The sequence below is a fragment of the Mytilus californianus genome, unplaced genomic scaffold (assembly GCF_021869535.1).
Source record: "Mytilus californianus isolate M0D057914Y unplaced genomic scaffold, xbMytCali1.0.p SCAF_6, whole genome shotgun sequence".
Taxonomy (NCBI): domain Eukaryota; kingdom Metazoa; phylum Mollusca; class Bivalvia; order Mytilida; family Mytilidae; genus Mytilus; species Mytilus californianus.
In genome coordinates, this window is record NW_026262712.1 from 4433570 (window position 1) to 4455402 (window position 21833).

General features: G+C 31.6%; 1 protein-coding gene across 39 annotated transcripts in view; it reads right to left on the reverse strand.

Annotated features, from left to right (window-relative positions):
* The window catches only part of LOC127706058 (uncharacterized), a 32209-nt gene extending 11066 nt beyond the window's left edge, over positions 1-21143 (reverse strand). For all 39 annotated transcript variants that reach the window (XM_052210488.1, XM_052210477.1, XM_052210512.1 and 36 more), the window contains exons 1-2: positions 21055-21143; positions 1633-1691 (exon numbers count right to left, since the gene is read on the reverse strand). The gene's annotated coding sequence lies outside the window, so the exon portion shown is untranslated. The remainder of the gene's footprint in view (positions 1-1632; positions 1692-21054) is intronic.
* Positions 21144-21833: the final 690 nt, after the last annotated feature.

Below are 21833 nucleotides of genomic sequence, written 5' to 3' on the forward strand. Positions count from 1 at the left end.
TATTAGGGAAGACATGCAGATTTACAGACATAGTAATTGTCCACTGTATTAGGGAAGACATGCAGATTTACAGACATAGTAATTGTCTACTGTATTAGGGAAGACATGCAGCTACTACCTTATTTAGACATATCATTCTGACTCTGAATCAACCAATCTTTCCTCCTACTCTTAAATGATTGGCATAGAAGCAGATAATTTGCTCAATACAGTGGACAATTGTCTGATGATTAGTTTTGATATACCAAAAGCATCATTTATACAGTGTACTCGCTCATACATGTCATATAACTCAAATACCTATTTGAAGAATAAATGTGTGAAAAAATGTAAATCAGAAAGCAATTCAACAACACAAGATATCAAAGACATCTAGGTCAACATACAATTTTCAAGGTATAAAGAAAAGAGCACCTGGGATTCAATGTGACATCTAGGTCAACATACAATCTTCAAGGTATAAAGAAATGAGCAGCTAGGTTTCAATGTGCCCCGCTGATGCACATATTTTATCTGTCCAAGGGCAATAATTTTTTGGTTCTTTTAAACCTTTTCATAACCAAATATCCTACAAGAAATTGCACGAATCGCGGACATAATTCTGTTTTTTTTCATATAATTTCTATTTTCAAGGGGCATAACTCCTGTAAAAATAGAATATTGGTGTCAATTACATGTATCAAACTCTTTTTATACCTTGCAGTTGCAGATGTAAACCTTTGTTAAAAATTTCATGAAAATACAACATGGTTTAAGAGTGCTCACAATGCAGTGTTCAATATAAATTACATTTTAAACATATTTAAGCTAAGGGACCAGGTAGTTCCTGTAAAAATAGGTGACGAGCACTGATTTTCAAATTTGCCCACGACATACTAATATTTAATATAAATCTTTGATTTTTTAATCTGAGAAGAAATTCAGGCTTAAGAGTGCTTATAATAGAATTTTTCATTTCAAAGGGATGTAACTCCTGAAAAATAATTGATCAGTACTGATTTTTGAACTTGCCCCTGGCTGAGTACTTGACGATATAAACCTTCGATATAAATTTCATTACAATCCTACAAGAAATCAAGGCTTGAGAGTACTTACAATGCAATTTTCCATATAATGAATATTTCAAAGGGGTAATAACTCTTTTAAAAATAGTTGATCAGCACTGTTTTGATATGTCTGAGACCTTTGATATCAATTTAATAAAAATCTGTCAAGATATTTACAGATGAGAACCCTTACACTATCTGGCAGGTGGATGAATTAATGGATGCTAGGTATTTCTATGTCCACTGCACTGCATTAATTGTGCAGGGGACAATTAATTTCTAAAAAAAAATGTCGACTTTAAAGTCTGAAATGAGGAAAGTTTTTCTCATTCAAGGAAACACCCTTTTTGTTTTTGAAACCCCAATAAAACTAAAGTGAAAAACAAAAGATAAATCCAGGATTTTGAAGAAGAAAAAAGGGATGGGGAACCTGATTGAAGGCAACATTATGAGCAGGACTTGTAAAAAGTATATGCAGTAACGATTTAACCATTTATGTAGCTCCATAAAGGGGACCCAGAAACCCCTGCCCCCACCCTCCCCCCCCAAAAAAAAACCAAAATCCCCATAATAAAATATCACTCACTGTATTAACACCAAATCTTCACCTGAGTTAATAAGCTTTTCCAGGTCTTCATTGATTTTCTACAAAGAACAAAACTTCAACTAAATAACTATAACATATTTTATTCATAAATCAGGGAAAAACATAAAAGATACAACTATTAATAGAACAACAATAAGATCAAATAATACCACAAGATGCACATTTCAACAATTTTAATTACGTTGTCTCTTCAAAGATCTTCATGGACAAAATATCTGCACCTGAGATTATGATAACAGTATTAACATGATTAAAAAGCTTTCTACATTTTCATTGATTTTATACAAAGAATATCATCAACTAAATAGAACAATGGCTATAACATGTATAACATCCCTATTCAAATAAATCAGGGGAAACACAGCAGATAAAAGTTTTAAATAGATCAATACATGTAGCACAAGTAAAGGAAGAACAAAGCTGAAATAAATGAAAAATATAAAAGATTCTTTGTGAAAAGTCAATATTATCAGAGACATATATAGTGCTATATATGTCTCTGATTTTATAATTTAATAACCAATTTGTATGTCACTGTTCATCCAACATTGTGCAGATCACAACTGACATATTGGAACGAGAGAAAAAAACAATTATGTGAATTTAGTTTACTTTATTTAATGTGCATATATGACGAGTAAAAATAATAAAATATTTTTCTTTTATAGAAACCAATTAGATCCAGTAATATCAAAAAGACCTACTTGATCACACTGGTCAAACTTTAGTGAATACTCAGTCATTTATATGCACAGCTTTCTAGCTAGAAAACGACGGAAGAGGGGCACTGTTCTGATAAAAAGGGTATGGATGGGGTTTACATTATAGAGAATAATGGGCAAAAAAATAAAGAATAGAAAATAATAGAGAGCTAAAAAAAAATAAAGGATGCGAGGCCAAAAAGTAAAGAACAAAGAAAAATTGTATAAAAAATAAAAATAAATGGGAAATGTGTCCATGGGACACAGATGATGCCCCCACTTGCATATAACGTTATATAGGGACATAACTCAAAAACTGTAAAAGTGACGCTACCCAAATTTGTACTTGATCTGAGTTTTGTGGTAATTAGTATTGTGCATAAGTTTCATAACATTTAGTTGAGGCAATCTAAAGTTAGAAAACAGAAACAAATATTTCAGCAATTTTTCCATTTGTAAAGGGGCATAACTCTAGAAAGGTAAAAGTGACGCCACCAAAATTCAAACTTGATTTGTGTTTTATGGTAATAAGAATTGTCTATAAGCTTCATAACATTTGGTTGAGGCAAAGGAAACGAAAAATTCAGCGATTTTTTCATTTGTAAAGGGGCATTACTCTAGAACGGTAAAAGTGATGCTACCAAAATTCAAACTTGATCTGTGTTTTGTGGTAATAAGAATTGTCTATAAGCTTCATAACATTTGGTTGAGGCAACAGAAATGAAAAATTCAGCAATTTTTTCATTTGTAAAGGGGCATAACTCTAGAACGGTAAAAGTGATGCCACCAAAATTCAAACTTGATTTGTGTTTTGTGGTAATAAGAATTGTCTATAAGCTTCATAACATTTGGTTGAGGCAATGGAAATGAAAAATTCAGCAATTTTTCCATTTGTAAAGGGGCATAACTCTAGAAAGGTAAAAGTGACGCCACCAAAATTCAAACTTAATTTGTGTTTTGTGGTAATAAGAATTGTCTATAAGCTTCATAACATTTGGTTGAGGCAACGGAAACGAAAAATTAAGCATTTTTTTCACTTGTAAAGAGGCATAACTCTATACGGTAAAAGTGATGCCACCAAAATTCAAACTTGATCTGTGTTTTGTGGTAATAAGCATTGTCTATAAGTTTCATTACATTTGGTTGAGGCAACGGAAACGAAAAATTAAGCATTTTTTTCATTTGTAAAGGGGCATAACTCTAGAACGGTAAAAGTGATGCCACCAAAATTCAAACTTGATCTGTTTTTTGTGGTAATAAGCATTGTCTATAAGTTTCATTACATTTGGTTGTGGCAAACTAAAGTTAGAGAATGGAAACAAAAAATTTAGCAATTTTTCCATTTGTAAAGGGGCATAACTCTTAGGAACCGTTAAAGTGACGCCACCAAAATTCAAATTTTATCTGTGTTTTGTGGTAATAAGCATTGTAATAAATTTCATAACATTTGGTTGAGGCAAACGGAAAACATACAGACGGACAAGGGTAAAACTTAATGCCCCCCCCTTCACTACGGCGGGGGCATAAAAAATACAGAAATGATGTACTCTCCATTTAGACCCTCATAAAAACAATGCACATCACTAAAGTTTTCATTTTTACAACAGATTTATCTTTTAAAATCATAAATATAAGAAGCCCCCTTCATCTTATTTCTTTCCTTCTCACATATCATGGGAGGACTCCAATATCCTCAGTGGTGTGTGTGCGGGGAGGGGGGGGGGCATTTATTATGTAATGAGTAGCAAGGATGAGCTGCTCGAATAGGTTACTATTTTTTGCTTAAAAATATCATGAATATATGATAAAGTTGAGAAATTGAGATGAAATAAATCTTACAGTTGCTGATTAAATCAAAAGTTTCTCAAACTAATCAAATTTCTATATTTTTCATAGATGCAATTAAAACCAGTCAGAAATACATAAGGTATTTGTCAAATCTATTTTTCTCTCCATGAAATAGTGTTGTCTCTTTAACATATTCTCCATTTCCATGATTTCCATTCTCAATTTTTATCTTAATCATGATTACAGGTGTATTTTAGTAAAAAAAATACATGATAGAGTATAAATCATGTATAAATATGTTTTTCTGTTATTTAAAATATATATGAAAAGGATAAGGTACTGGATGTTACAGCTGGCCATCCTTATCAAAAAATAGTTATTAAACAATTAATTGTACATTTCACTATATCAAATCATTTAAAATGATCTCATGCAACTAAAGCTATTACTCTGGAAAAAAAAAGATTAATGGAAAGGAGTAGGTCCGGTAAGGGCTGATTTTGGCCTCAAATTTCAGGTTCATCTGATGAAAGATATTGGTCACTTTTTAAACACTTAAGTGTCTACTTCAGTAGATTCAATTAGTTTATGTGACAGATTTGAACTGATTTTATCATTAAAGACGCTCAGATTCAAGCTTAAATATGAAAAATCTATCAAATATGCCATAATATGTCACTTTTCAGATGGTTTTTGTCAAAAATGAAAGTGGCCGCATCCGTGTTCAGTCTCAATCTTTATATATGTTATGTATTATCATCAAATACAACTTGCATTTAAATATTAAGAATGAACACAAATGCGGCCACTTCCATTAAAGACTGAAACTGTCTAAAATTTAACTCAAATTCTCAAATTGTGAAGATTTCAGTAATTTAGCATGGCTTAATGATGCTAGTACCCGATACATGTGCATTGTATTGTCAAAAACTATGGAAAGCCAACAGGGTCAAAATTCTTACTTCGTAACTTGTCAATTTGTAACTTGTAACTGTGTGATTTGTCAATTTGTATATTGATGTTTTGTAATTTGTCGATTCGTAAACTGTCAATTTGTATATTGATGTTTTGTAACTTGTCGATTCGTAAATTGTCAATTTGTATATTGATGTTTTGTAACTTGTCGATTCGTTGGAATATATACCGAAGTAATTTAAATCAATTATAATTCTAGAATTATCATGGTACTAGATCGAAATATACTAGGTGTCCCCTCAAGATATTTTGTTTATGACCATGATCGTAAAACCATGAAACTGTTTATTTTTTACTACACGCGTCACCTACATAAAATTGAGAATGGAAATGGGGAATGTGTCAGAGAGACAACAACCCGACAATAGAGTAGACAACAGCCGAAGTCCACTAATGGGTCTTCAATGCAGCGAGAAACTCCCGCACCCGGAGGAGTCCTTCAGCTGGCCCTAAACAAAAATGTATACTAGTTCAGTGATAATGGACGTCATACTAAACTCTGAATTATACACAAGAAACTAAAATTAAAAACGATACAAGACTAACAAAGGCCAGTGGCTCCTGACTTGGGACAGGCGCAAAAATGCGGCGGGGTTAAACATTTTTTTTTTAAATCTCAACCCCCTCCTTATACACATACTTTTAACCAAAGTGACACCCTATCCCTTTGACTTGTCAGAGAAAAGATCTCGCCATCTCACTATTTGCGTGACAGAGGCAATTATCTCCAATATGCTTACACTAATTTTATTTCTCCATGAAAATATTTGCACATGATTTTGGGTTTTGCCCAGGGGTATGTATTGGGTCATTTTTAGAGTAAAATGGTAGCTTGGGATTCTGGCTGACTGCTCAACAGAAGAGCCAGGCAGAATACAACATAGTTTGTCAATTGGATATCAGGATTATATTGTTACGAATTCATTGCAAATGATTTTTTATTCTTTATGACATGCAATTTGAAAAAAAAAAGCTTTATTGAGTAATATCGTGAATCTTTTCGGTTAATTAACGATCCGATCGTCAAAATATTATATTTGGTAAGTTTGCCGGGCTATAAGGAGGTGTGGCACCGGGTGACCGTGGGGTTCATATCGGGAGTACTGGGCGTTAAGTAGCTGTTGAGATCGAGGGACTCGTGAATATTTTGGTCTTTTTCGTTGTATATTTTTATAGAACGGAAATCTGGTAGCGGCAATTTTTAAGTTTCTTGACCAGAAAAATTCAGTAGGCATGTATATTAATATATATATATATGTGTCAGTCCTTTTCCTCCTGCCAGAATGAAATGGTCCGATAATAGCATTTTAGGATTAATAGAAATCGTTTATTACTAGTACCTGGGTTTTCCAGTAATGATGTAGCCTTTTATAGCCGACTATATGGTATTAGGTTTTCTCATTGTTGAAGGCCGTAGGTTGCCTATACTTGCTTACATCAACTTTATTTAAACCTCGCTTTGGTGGATAGTTGTCTCATTGGCAATCATACGGTTTATTACCACATCTCCTTATTGTATTCACCTGAATAATCCAGTCGTTATATAACACTGACCAACGCAATAAGGAGAGATCGATTACGTCGAGGGACTGAACTAGTCGGGATGTATTTTTATATAGTTTCTGTTCTCGAAAGAAAGTCCACGTCAGTAAACAAAATAAAACTGGGATCCTGTAAACATGCGATTTTTGTTTTGCTTTCTTTTAGACGCATTTGCTGTAATTAATTGATTAGAATTACTTATATATATAGTCCTGTCGTCATAATGATTGTTAGCATAATACAACGACATCGACATTTCACACATTGACATTTAACGAATCGACATGTTACAAGTTACAAAACATCAATATACAAATTGAAATTTTACGAATCGACAAGTTACAAAACATCAATATACAAATTGACAATTTACGAATCGACAAGTTACAAAACATCAATGATACAAATTGACAATTTATAAATCGGCAAGTTACAAAACATCAATATACAAATTGACAATTTACAAATCGACATTTAACGAATCGACAAGTTACAAAACATCAATATACAAATTGACAATTTACGAATCGACAAGTTACAAAACATCAAATTGAATATACAAATTGACATTTAACGAATTGACAAGTTACAAAACATCAATATACAAATTGACAATTTACGAATCGACAAGTTACAAAACACCAATATACAAATTGACAAATCACACAGTTACAAGTTATGAATTGACAAGTTACGAAGTAAGAATTTTGACCCCATTGGCTTTCCATAAAAAACAGCCTATATTTATGTAACAGAAGTATTCTACTTTCCAATAAATAGCTAAAAGTTTATATTTTAACAATTTTGTAAAACTGCTATATTTTGGGGCCAAAAAGGGGTCTTACTGGACCTACTCCTTTATAAAGCAATGACATGGTTGATCAAAATTTTTTGGACAAATGGACAACTTCAAGGGGACAACTCTACCCTGAAATAGTAAGTTGTGATGTTTGATATTTAAATTGCATAACATAAAATTTCCAACAAAACATAACAAAAAAAAATAGAGTGCAATATTCTGTTATATTGCACTAGTGCAATTCGAGTAAGCTTTAAATAATCGGCGTAATCTATGAGTGACAATATAGAAATAAGAGGATGTGGTATGATTGCCACTGAGACAACTCTCCACCAGAGACCAAATGACGTAGAATTTAACAACTATAGGTCACTGTACGGATTTCAACAATGAGCAAAACCCATACTGCAAAGTAAGCTTTACATGTATAAGCCCCCAAATTGACAAATGTCATGAATGTAAAACAATTCATATGAGGAACCTAAAAAAAATTTTAATCAGTTTTTCAAACTTTGCTATACAATAAAAGGGTTATTGCAAGCTTGTACGTGCAATAGGAAAATCTACTCTGGACAATATTAACTGATACTCACTGGTATTCATGAAAAAAAAACTCTATATTATTTCACATCCTGCAATGTCAATTAATGAACAACACGTGATATTTATTGATTATCATGTGTTTCACTTATTTTTGGTCTTGTTTTACACTTTTCAAACATATATTTATTCTAGTCATTGATTTTCTAAAGGTGTCAAAGAATACAAATTATCGCTATTTTCTCAAATTTTACTATGGTCTTTTCTTGTGATAATTTTTCATATCAAGCTACTCGAGTGATATGGTCTATTTTCTCAGTCGAGTAGAAAGAGAAGGTATGACATCATGAACCAAAGTCATTGATGTTGCCTAAGAAAACAGTGAAATTAACAGATAATCAATGGTCTTCCAAACTCTAGGATGTTTCTCTCCTACATATCATCTCAGGGCAGTCACCCTTCGATGAGATTGTAGCCGAGAAACACCCTCTCATTGAAAAAACCACCCATAATCTCCACTTCATATTACAGTTCTATATGCAGGTGCTTTACATATGATATTACTGATACAATTGCAAGTAAATGCACTAAGAAATCTTAACTAACAGTAGTATGGTTAATTAAATAACATGTATTCTGTCAAATACATGTACATATCTGTTTCATTGACATTTTAGCTGACAATAATACTTACCATACAGTGAGACGTACAGTTACCCGAACAACAGAAGAAAAAATGGAAGACTCATCTACTGATCAATTAACATCCTGTGGAATCTTGATATAATGTATAAGCCAAAATCTGTGAAATTTTCTCAAAATTGACATTTAAGGGGCAATAACTCTGAAATTGGTTGTCCAAATCTTACTGAAATTTAAGGTATAATTAACTACCAAATCATAGTACGTTACATCAGGTTGCATATGAAAATAGGTCGAAAAAAATATTCCCTTGAATTTGACAGTTGTAGGTAATTAATCCTACATTTCATTGCAGTAAAACATTTCTGGGTCATAAACATATATCTTGGGTATTTAAAAGCACCATTATTTTTTTATTTGGGGTTTCTATAGAATATTTTGGAAACTTGAGGTTACATGGTTACTAAAGCTTGTACACAGGTTAATAAAAGGGGAAAATGTGATTGGTTAACTTCCAGTGATGGTTATTTTCTTATATGCAATGAAATGTTATCTGAAATTTTTTCTATAGTACTGGACAGGATAAAACTTTACTCATGCCAAGTATTTCTTTATTTGAAACAAATATAAATTCTGCACAATTTTTTTAAATGTGCAAATTTAACAAAGACTAATAGGGGAAAATCAATGGTGGTATTACACCTTGAAGAGGTGATAGACCTTGACCTGCTCCTCATTTTTTCTCTTGTCAGTTTTGCTCCAACTGCTTAACTCTTTTAGAAACTGGCTAAAAACTGAATTTGACCCCTATGATCTATTTTAGCAACAGCTGTCATGCGTATACAGTTGTAGTTGAAGGATGAAATACCAGTGAACACATTTTAGAGGGGCCTGATGGGGGGGGGGGGTCTCATCACGATTCACGGAAAATAAATTTCCATGATCACGGATCACGAAAATATAAAAAAAAAAAAATCTGTAGAAAAACAGATCACGATAGCGAAAATGTGCCGATCACGAAGAACGAAAATAACCCATCAGGCCCCTCATTTTACAACTAGATTTTATTACAAACATTCAAGAAAAGTTTGGTAACATTTAGCCCAGTTATAGTTTCAGATAAGAATATCTATAAAATAAAATGCTTCGCTGGGCGCAGCTTGATACGACCGCAGAGGTCGAACCCTGAACAGTTGGGGCAAGTATGGACACAACATTCAAGCTTGATACAGCTCTGAATTTGGATTGTGATTAAATATTTGACACAGCATAGGTTTCTGACACAGAAAAAATGTGGTCTAAGAACTTCAATTTTTTTAATTTACCTGTTATGGTCCAATATCCAAAATCAAAATACATGGTTAGATTCAGCATATCAATTAAAGAACCCCATATATTCAATTTTTGTTGAAATCAAACAAAGTTTAATTTTGGACCCCAACTTGGACCAACTTGAAAACTGGTCCCTTAATCAAAAATCTAAACACATGTTTAGATTCAGCATATCAAAGTACCCCAAGAATTCAATTTTTGTTAAAATCAAACTAAGTTTAATTTTGGACCCTTTGGACCTTAATGTAGACCAATTTAAAAAACGGGACCCAAAATTAAAAATCTAAATACACGGTTAGATTTGGCATATCAAAGAACCCCAATAATTAAATTTTTTATGAAATCAAACAAAGTTTAATTTTTGACCCTTTTGACCTCAATATGAACCAATTTGATAGCGGGCCCACAAATAAAAAATCTAAATACATGGTAAGATTCAGCATATCAAAGAACCCCATATATTCAATTTTTGTTGAAATCAAACAAAGTTTAATTTTGGACCCCAATTTGGACCAACTTGAAAACTGGGCCAAAAATCTAAAATCTAAATACATGTTTAGATTCAGCATATCAAAAAACCCCATATATTCAATTTTTGTTGAAATCAAACAAAGTTTAATTTTGGACCCCAACTTGGACCAACTTGAAAACTGGGCCCATAATCAAAAATCTAAACACATGTTTAGATTCAGCATATCAAAGAACCCCAAGAATTCAATTTTTGTTAAAATCAAACTAAGTTTAATTTTGGACCCTTTGGACCTTAATGTAGACCAATTTAAAAAACGGGACCCAAAATTAAAAATCTAAATACACGGTTAGATTTGGCATATCAAAGAACCCCAATAATTCAATTTTTGATGAAATCAAACAAAGTTTAATTTTGGACCCTTTTGACCTCAATATGAACCAATTTGATAGCGGGGTCCACAAATAAAAAATCTAAATACATGGTTAGATTCAGCATATCAAAGAACCCCATATATTCAATTTTTGTTGAAATCAAACAAAGTTTAATTTTGGATCCAATTTGGACCAACTTCAAAACTCGGCCAAAAATCAATAAAATGCTTCGCTGGGGCGCAGCTTGATACGACCGCAGAGGTCGAACCCTGAACAGTTGGGGCAAGTATGGACACAACATTCAAGCTTGATACAGCTCTGAATTTGGATTGTTATTAAATATTTGACACAGCATAGGTTTCTGACACAGAAAGAATGTGGTCTAAGAACTTGAATTTTTTTAATTTACCTATTATGGTCCAATGTCCAAAATCAAAATACATGGTTAGATTCAGCATATCAAAGAACCCCATATATTCAATTTTTGTTAAAATCAAACAAAGTTTAATTTTGGACCCCAACTTGGACCAACTTGAAAACTGGGCCCATAATCAAAAATCTAAACACATGTTTAGATTCAGCATATCAAAGAACCCCAAGAATTCAATTTTTGCAAAATTAAACTAAGTTTAATTTTGGACCCTTTGGACCTTAATGTAGACCAATTTAAAAAACGGGACTTGAAATTAAAAATCTAAATACACGGTTAGATTTGGAATATCAAAGAACCCCAATAATTCAATTTTTGATGAAATCAAACAAAGTTTAATTTTGGACCCTTTTGACCTCAATATGAACCAATTTGATAGCGGGGCCCACAAATAAAAAATCTAAATTCATGGTTATATTCAGCATATCAAAGAACCCCATATATTCAATTTTTGTTGAAATCAAAACAAAGTTTAATTTTGGACCCCAACTTGGACCAACTTGAAAACTGGGCCCATAATCAAAAATCTAAACACATATTTAGATTAAGCATATCAAAGAACCCCAAGAATTCAATTTTTGTTAAAATCAAACTAAGTTTAATTTTGGACCCTTTGGACCTCAATGAAGACCAATTTAAAAAACGGGACCCAAATTAAAAATCTAAAAACACGGTTAGATTTGGCATATCAAAGAACCCCAATAATTCAATTTTTGATGAAATCAAACAAAGTTTAATTTTGGACCCTTTTGACCTCAATATGAACCAATTTGATAGCGGGGCCCACAAATAAAAAATCTAAATACATGGTTAGATTCAGCATATCAAAGAACCTCATATATTCAATTTTTGTTGAAATCAAACAAAGTTTAATTTTGGACCCCAATTTGGACCAACTTGAAAACTGGGCCCATAATCAAAAATCTAAAAAAATGGTTAGATTCAGCATATCAAAGAACCTCATATATTCAATTTTTGTTGAAATCAAACAAAGTTTAATTTTGGACCCCAATTTGGACCAACTTGAAAACTGGGCCCATAATCAAAAATCTAAACACATGTTTAGATTCAGCATATCAAAGAACCCCAAGAATTCAATTCTTGTTAAAATCAAACTAAGTTTAATTTTGGACCCTTTGGACCTTAATGTAGACAAATTTAAAAAACAGGACCAAAAATTAAAAATCTAAATACACGGTTAGATTTGGAATATCAAAGAACCCCAATACTTCAATTTTAGATGAAATCAAACAAAGTTTAATTTTGGACCCTTTTGACCTCAATATGAACCAATTTGATAACGGGGTCCACAAATAAAAAATCCAAATACATGGTTAGATTCAGCATATCAAAGAACCCCACATATTCAATTTTTGTTGAAATCAAACAAAGTTTAATTTTAGACCCCAATTTGGACCAACTTGAAAACTGGGCCAAAAAATCAAAAATCTAAATACATGTTTAGATTCAGCATATCAAAGAACCTCATATATTCAATTTTTGCTAAAATCAAACAAAGTTTAATTTTGGACCCTTTGGACCTTAATGTAGACCAATTTGAAAACTGGACCCAAAATTAAAAATCTAAATACACTGTTAGATTCGGCATAACAAATAAATAAATGTGATCAAAGATTTTACAAATCTAAGGCGCCATACTGTGCAATTAAAGATTACTTCTTGAAATTTTTCAATATTTGAAATTTGAAAAAAAAAAAATATTTGAAGAATAATTCTTTTTAATTTCTGAAATCTGAAATGAGAAAAAATTGACCCCCCACAATTTCTTTTTATCCCCCCCTTTTTTCCCCCAAAAAATTCTTTCCCTCAAGATATGGTCATAATCTCTATTCAAATTTCCAATGGAGTTGGCAACCATAATTACCCAATTAAATTTACCATAGTGCTAACTTAATCTATTTTATAATAGAATTAAAAATATACTGTCAAATCTTTCATATGGATTTTTTTGTAAAAAAAAAAGATGCAACATTTGCAGATATTTTTACTGGTCTTCCTTTATAGATATGCATTTCTTTAAACATAATTTAAAAGCAGTGTAAGGGAAGTAACCAAAACGTTGTATTTTGATTACCTCCCTTACACTGTTTTAAATTATCTTTATTGTTCATTAACCATTACTTTATACATAATTTAAAAGCAGTGTAAGGGAGATAATCTCAATGATGTATTTGATTTATCTCCCTTACACTGCTTTAAATTATGTTTTGTACAAAAGTATTTGTCCATTAACCAGGACAACCTTGTTTTTCCCCCTTTTTTGCCCCTAATTCCTAAACGGTTTGAGCCATAACCCCCCAAAGCAAATCCTAACCATCCCTTTGTGGTATGGAAACTTATAGTATAATTTCAGAGAGATCCATACACCGTTCCACAGTTATTGTCTGGAAACTAGAAAATGCTTATTTTTGGCCCCTAATTCCTTAACTGTTGGTACCATAACCCCCAAAATCAATCCCAACCTTCCTTTTGTGGTATTTAACCTTATGGTCAAATTTCAAAAAGATCCATTCACTTAAACTAAAGTTAGAGTGCGAAAACCAGTATGTATTCGGACGACGACGCCGTACGACGATGACGACGCCGGACGACGACGACGACGACGACGACGCCAACGTCATACCAATATACGACCACAAAATTTTTTTGCTGTCGTATAAAAATCTAAATACATGTTTAGATTCAGCATATGAAAGAATCCCATATATTCAATTTTTGTTAAAATCAAACAAAGTTTAATTTTGGACCCTTTGGACCTTAATGTAGACCAATTTGAAAACTGGACCCAAAATTAAAAATCTAAATACACGGTTAGATTCGGCATAACAAATAAATAAATGTGGTCAAAGATTTTACAAATCTAATGCGCCATACTGGTCTTCCTTTATAAATATGCATTTCTTTAAACATAATTTAAAAGCAGTGTAAGGGAAGTAACCAAAACGTTGTATTTGGATTACCTCCCTTACACTGTTTTAAATTATCTTAATTGTTCATTAACCATTACTTTATACATAATTTAAAAGCAGTGTAAGGGAGATAATTTCAATGATGTATTTGATTTATCTCCCTTACACTGCTTTAAATTATGTTTTGTACTAAAGTATTTGTCCATTAATGAGGACAACCTTGTTTTTCCCCCTTTTTTGCCCCTAATTCTTAAACGGTTTGAGCAATAACCCCCCAAAGCAAATCCTAACCATCCCTTTGTGGTATGGAAACTTGTAGTATAATTTCAGAGAGATCCATACACCGTTCCACAGTTATTGTCTGGAAACTAGAAAATGCTTATTTTTGGACCCTTTTTGGCCCCTAATTCCTTAACTGTTGGTACCATAACCCCCAAAATACATCCCCACCTTCCTTTTGTGGTATTGAACCTTATGGTAAAATTTCATAGAGATCTATTCACTTAAACTAAAGTTAGAGTGCAAAAACTAATGCGTCTTCGGACGACGACGCCGCCGGACGACGACGACGACGCCAACGTCATACCAATATACGACCACAAAAATTTTTTTGCGGTCGTATAAAAACGACAAAAGGACAGAGAAATATTACAATTCGACTTTGTTATTTTTTTGTGATAATTGATCGAGTGTTCATTTATTACAATGTAGATTATAAAAAGATCTGCAGAATTAAAATAAATGAGACAACAATGCTGCAAACTGAATTTAATTGTTTTGTTAGCAAGAAGGAAAACAAAGTTCTAAACATAAATATATTTATGTTAGTTGGCGAAAGAAAATTTGTGAGTGGTGAAATTTTTTTGACTTAAGAGGAAATCCTGCAAAAGGTTACATGTATGTGAGCACAAAATGAGGAGCTCTACCATATGTCTACATCTACATTATACTTCAATATTGAAAATTACAAGAAGGCCACACAGCCTTTTCAAAGATGTAAAAATTAACAATCCTTTAATTGACATGTGACTGATGTGAGGCTATTTGAGGATTGAGGCACACATGACAAAAAAAAACTGTTATTGTATATGGAACTATATGGAATAACTTTAAAATAATATACAATTGTAATCATTGTGTTAAATTTTTTTTTTTTTTTCATAGTAAATCATACTTTATTGATAATTTTGACATTTGTTAGTGGATACATCAATTACCGGTACCTTATCCCATCCTCGTTAACCATTAGTAGTATATAATCAAATTTGTTAGTACTTATTAGGTTATTTCATCTGTAATATATACATTTATAAATTATAATATATCCAAATAATACTTCTTCTCTAAGTAGATTCCTCCTATATCGGAGCACCCATGTCACACGGTATTAAAAGCCCTTACTTTTACTGGTATAATTAATTAAAAAGTAAAACAATAAAAGGGTCTATATACAATCTGGCATAAGTATTTTAATGTTTAAAATGTCTTAAAAATCGAAAGGATATACACCTAAATGTAATAAACAGCTGCGCCATGAGCGCATGATACGCCTGTTGTCTTGAGTGTGAATTTTTATGCAATAAGCAAAATAGTTTCTGACATACGGCGTGACATGCGAAAACCCCCTTTTTTTTTTTACAAAAAACTCAATATCTCTAAAATAAAATTTTGAATCAAAACCAAAAAGTATACAGATCTTAAGATTAATATACCTAAGAAGTGTGTAAAATTTTAAGCAATCGTTTTTGAGATACGGCGTGACATGTGAAAACCCCCCTTTTAAAAAAAAAAAAATCAATATCTCAAAAATAAAATTTTGAATCAAAACCAAAAAGTATACAGATCTTTAGATTTATATAACTAAGAAGTGTGTAAAATTTTAAGCAATAATCATAAATCGTATTTGAGATACGGCACGACATGTGAAAAACTCCTCCCCCTTTTTTTACAAAATACTCAATAACTCAAAAATAAAATTTTGAATCATCACCAAAAAGTATACAGATCTTAAGGTTAATATAACTAAGAAGTGTGTCAAGTTTTAAGCAATAATCATAACCGGTTTTTGAGATACGGCGCGACATGTGAAAAACCCCTCCCCCTTTTTTAACAAAATACTCAATATCTCTAAAATAAAATTTTGAATCATCACCAAAAAGAATACAGATCTTAAGATTAATATAACTAAGAAGTGTGTAAAGTTTTAATCAATAATCATAAATTGTTTTTGAGATATGGCGCGACATGTGAAAAAAAACACACACCTGTTTTAGTTACTAAGTCCTGTAACTCAAAAAGTTTTAATCTTATTTTCACCAAAAAGTATACAGATCGTTTGACCATCATAAGAAACAACTATATTAAGTTTCATGAAATTTGGATAAGTCATTCTCAAGTTACGGTGCGACATGTTTACGCCGGACAGACAGACGGACAGACAGACGGACAGACGGACAGACTGACAGACAGACGGACGGACGCCGGACATTTGTATACCATAATACGTCCCGTCAAAAATTTGACGGGTGTATAAAAATAGAACAAAACACCATAATCGAGCTCTATTTACACCTGTTAGAGTGAATCATTTACATAAGTCCTATTTAAAATATACACAGATTTTCAGTTTGATCTTCTTATTCCTTATGGAATAGAGGTTTAAGGTGGTACCTAACACTACAGGGAGATAACTCTGTAAAAATCAGCTAAACGTTTTAATTACGTTGTATTGTTAAGGAAATATTAAGCTTCTCAATGATCAAAATTAGTGTTTGTCAAACTGCTATACAACCAATGAAATTTTTCTGATAAAGTGGTTGGTTCAAATTTTTTGAAATTTTTATATTTTTGTCAAAGGGTCAAAGTAAACATTTTCTCAAAATTTTATGAAAATTAAACAAGCCAAATTAATATTAGTCAAGGTGTTGGGTACCACTTTAAAACTTATAAAATACAGTTTGTTTATCCATTCAAATATGCTAAAAGGTTGAGGAGTAAATAAAACTTATAAAATCTAAAATATCTTATTTGTTTTTTATATACCTATATGGAGTTATTTTCTTTCAGAACGATAGGTCATTCTTTCGAAGAATCAACCCGGACGATACCATGTTTCAATGAAATATGCTCCAAGGCATAAAATAATGACCTGTGTGAGGTCATTATTTTCCTTGATAAAAATGCAAACTATAATTTACCTCAAAATTATATTCGTCTGATAGTTTCTGTTGCCGATTTGGGAATTTATTTTTTTAAGTTCAATCTATGATAGGTGTAAAAAATTGTCCTTGCCCGAATTTTAATTTTAGAAACAAATAAGGTGAAGTTTTGTTAATTTATCGCTACAATACAGAGACATTATCATATATGCGAGATGAATTTTAATGTAAAACTTTCATAACACTTTAAAATAAAGCCAGATTTAACATATTCGTGTGTAAGATTTTGAAAATCTAATTGATTCAAACTGAATAGGTTAATTGATTGATGGTTACTTAACGTCCAGTGGCAAATATTTCATGCATGTTCAGGACGATACACACTGAATAGGAAATCATACTGTGACCTACATGTATTGATATTCGTTTTCGTGTAACATGTACATGTATCACGATTTTGTGCCCCCTTTGTGTCAGTTCTTAACTTTTTTACATTTATGTATACCTTTTACTCTATCAAATGATTAACTAATAAAATATTCTTATATTCTATTGAATAACATTCACGTACCTCACAATGAGGGGAAGAGGTGTATAATTATATCCTGATTATCTGTTAAAAAAATGTATTGCTATTCAAAAGAAAATCATTCTGAATAGGAAATCATACTGTGACCTACATGTATTGATATTCGTTTTCATGTAACATGTACATGTATCACGATTTCGTGCCCCCTTCGTGTCAGTTCTTAACTTTTTTACATTTATGTATACCTTTTACTCTATCAAATGATTAACTAATAAAATATTCTTATATTCTATTGAATAACATTCACGTACCTCACAATGAGGGGGAGAGGTGTATAATTATATCCTGATTATCTGTTAAAAAAATGTATTGCTATTCAAAAGAAAATCATTCTGAATATTTCATTCGATTCAATTAAAATTGTTGAAAAAATAATCACTTTTCCGCGATAAAATGTCATTACAAATCGACAAGAAAACATACATGTAGCTCCTCCCCCTTTCCATAAACTAAGTTGGTACAATAAATTACTTACAAAGTGTCTTGTATTTTTCATACACCGTTATCAGATGGTTACAATTCATTTGTGTCTTACTTCATGCAGTTACAGTAATATTTTTATTGTGTATGGATAATAATTTCTAAGGTCTATATCTAGATTAATTGGTGAGTTTTATTTCACATTCTAAATGAGCCGTAGGGCGTTTTAAAACCTGAACGCATTAGAAAGGAATATCCCACTTTTAAGTGTGGTCGGTAAAATAGGATGCTAAATTTTGCAAATCTTTAAAAAAAGAATATTTTTTGACGATATATAAGTCAGATAATGCATATTTTAAGGTTTTTCTTGTCGTAGAACACATCTTGGGGTGTCAGGATTGCCCAAAGAAAGACCTCCCTCTGGTTGGTCTTTCATTTGATCCATCCTGACACCCCTCAGTGTGTTCTTAGTAACAACAAGAAAAACCTTAAAATATGCATTATCTATAACAGATTTTGTTTCATTGGGGGGAAACAATAACCAACACATTGACAATTCTATTTAACATTGATAAAAATAAAGTGAATAGTTAAAACTTCTAAAATAACTTATTTGTCTTAGATTTAAATCCTTAAGTTGGATTATATTTAAGTGTTGATGAATATCCATCTTATGGTCAAAGTTAACACTACTAGACTTGGACTCAGATTTTTTTTTAACCAGTCTAAATTATTTGTCTTAAATGTTATTTATACATTATCAATATATATAGAATGATCCATATATTTGAAGAAAAAAAAATAAAAAAAAATAAATAAATGAAAATCACAGAAATTTGGAATTTTGGACAAAGCAAAAACAAAAAAGAATGTCTTACTAATACAGCATTCATTACAGCTCGCAAAGGATTTTTTTTTTCAATTATTTTCGTTCAGGCAATAACTAAGAGGAACATATAGGTAGTTACAAACATAGACAAAACATCAAGCATACATATAAACCAACATATAATACATGTAGTATTCATTTTTGGGAATGTTGATAAAATGTAATGGAAATTTATCACAAAGTACTTTAGAGCTGACAAAAAAGGCAAAAAAAGTATTTTTTGCAATAAAATCCTATACTAAATCATTGAATAATCTACCTATAAAAGTAGCAAATAATCTTTTTGATTCTTTAGCATGTTTAGTAAAACCAATTATGACCTATAATCATGATAATTCAGAAGTAACATATTTGGATACATATATTAATATATATATTTCTTTTCATAGAGCCAAAAACAGAGCCTTATCTTCAGGAAAACAAATTATTCAACTTGATTTTACAGACAAAACCCCTATCGAAAATATGCATCTTAAATTTTGTAAATCTACTCTAGGAATAAGAAAAAATGCATCCAATTTAGGAGCAAGAGTTGAATTAGGAAGATTGCCTATAGAATGTTTTATTAAAACACAAACCCTTTTATATTTAGCTAGACTATATAATAATAATATTAATCCATTGATAAAGGAAGCTTTTTCTCTAGCACAGTCTCTAGATTTGACGGGAACTTATTCATGGTATACATATGCAAAAAATATTGTTGAAGAGACTAATATTGACCTTAATATTTTTATAATTGTAAGGACATAAAACATGTAAATAAAATAAAAAACGATATAAAGTTAAAAATGAAAAATAGATATGAAGATTTAATTGAAACTAAATTTGAAAACATTGATGATAAAAGTAAATTTTATCTATATAAAAAAGGTAAAAAGGATTGCAAACTAGAATCTTATCTAAATATATCTAATTTTCAGATAAGGAGATTGATCACTAAATTTAGACTAAGTGATCACTCCTTCTTAATTGAAAAGGGGAGATATTTTAAAATCCCAAGAGAGGAACGACTTTGTCATAAATGTAAAATACTAGAGGATGAGAAACATTTTTTACTCTATTGTGATTATAATTAAACACTAAGAAATGCCTTTTTTGAACACATATGTACTGAAAATAATAACTTTAATAATTTAAATGAAGAAGAAAAAATTCATTATTTACTAAATCCATCAACGCCTTTACAAACAAATAAGTTAGGATCCTTCTTGAAAAAGTCATTAGAACTGAGGGCAGGGGACTCTTAACAGCTTGTTTGTTTTTATAAATTTTGATGCTGTTTTTATTGTGTATGTTTGATATGTATGTATATATGTTTATTGTGTTAATACATGTTGGTCACAAACTGTAAAATTTATACGACAATAAAATATTTGATTTGATTTATTAAATCATAATATAGATGGTGATGTGGATAAGGTAAAGAAATGTAAGTGAAAGTAATTCAGGTAAACAAAGTACCTATTATTTTATAATAAAAAATTATTCTTCAAGTATTGTGTTAAATTTTACAACGAAATATGATGTGTGGTAACGTTAGCCCAAGCAGCTAGCTAGGTCTAGGGGAGAAGGGGGGCCTCTTTCTAAAAGTTTGCAGATATATATTATTTGTTTTGCACATGCAGATTTGTATGTGTAAGTATTTTTTATGTACATATATTCCTACTTTAGATAAATTTAACTTACTTTATTGATTTTCTGTGTCTACCCGGCACTGAACGACTTCCATTTATAGATCAATTTTGCTGAGTGACATTTAATTCGTCGTCATGATGTACCTGGAAGAACATATGAAAACGTTACATTGTATATTTACTTACTCAAGTATATAGTGAATAACATTATAGGATAGAACAAACTCCACACTGGTTTGTTTTGATTTGCAACAGGTAAATTTTCGCCGGGTGTATTGTGGGAAATGAAATAGGGTATTATGACGTCACACGAACAGGTGCTCGACTTTCTCACGATTACCTAAAAGCAGGTCAATAATATATACAATGTATACAGTGAAACCTGTACACTGTGTCTAACTACCCCGGCAAAAAATGTTTGGACTCGATGGTATCTAATATCCGGCACGGTGACGGAACATCAATAGACAGAGAAAAGGTAGTTTTCTGTTTATTTATTTGTTATTGTTATGATATCGAAGAATATTTATACATATATAACTGTTTTCTATTGTGAGATGTAATATTTTCTACAACCGTTCTAGATTAACGGAGAAATACAGAGGCGGATTTAGAGGGGGGCCCAGGGGGCCCGGGCCCCCCCTTTTCTGGGAAAAATTTGGTTGATTATATAGGGAATCACTGAAGCATGACCGGAGCGGCCCCCTCTTAGGCAGTCAGTGGGCCCCCACTTATGAAAATTTCTGGATCCGCCACTGAAATAAGTAATCAAAGTACTGAAGTACTGAACATCGGATGACCACAGGTTCTTGTGGATGGTCAAAAGCACATGTCACAGAAACAGATCACATCTCTATACCTGAAACTGAGGTTAATTTACAGAGATTTTTTTTTCTTATACAAGTTCGTGCTTGGATGATGAATAAATGACAGGAAATTCAACCTCACCGTAATAACTATTATAT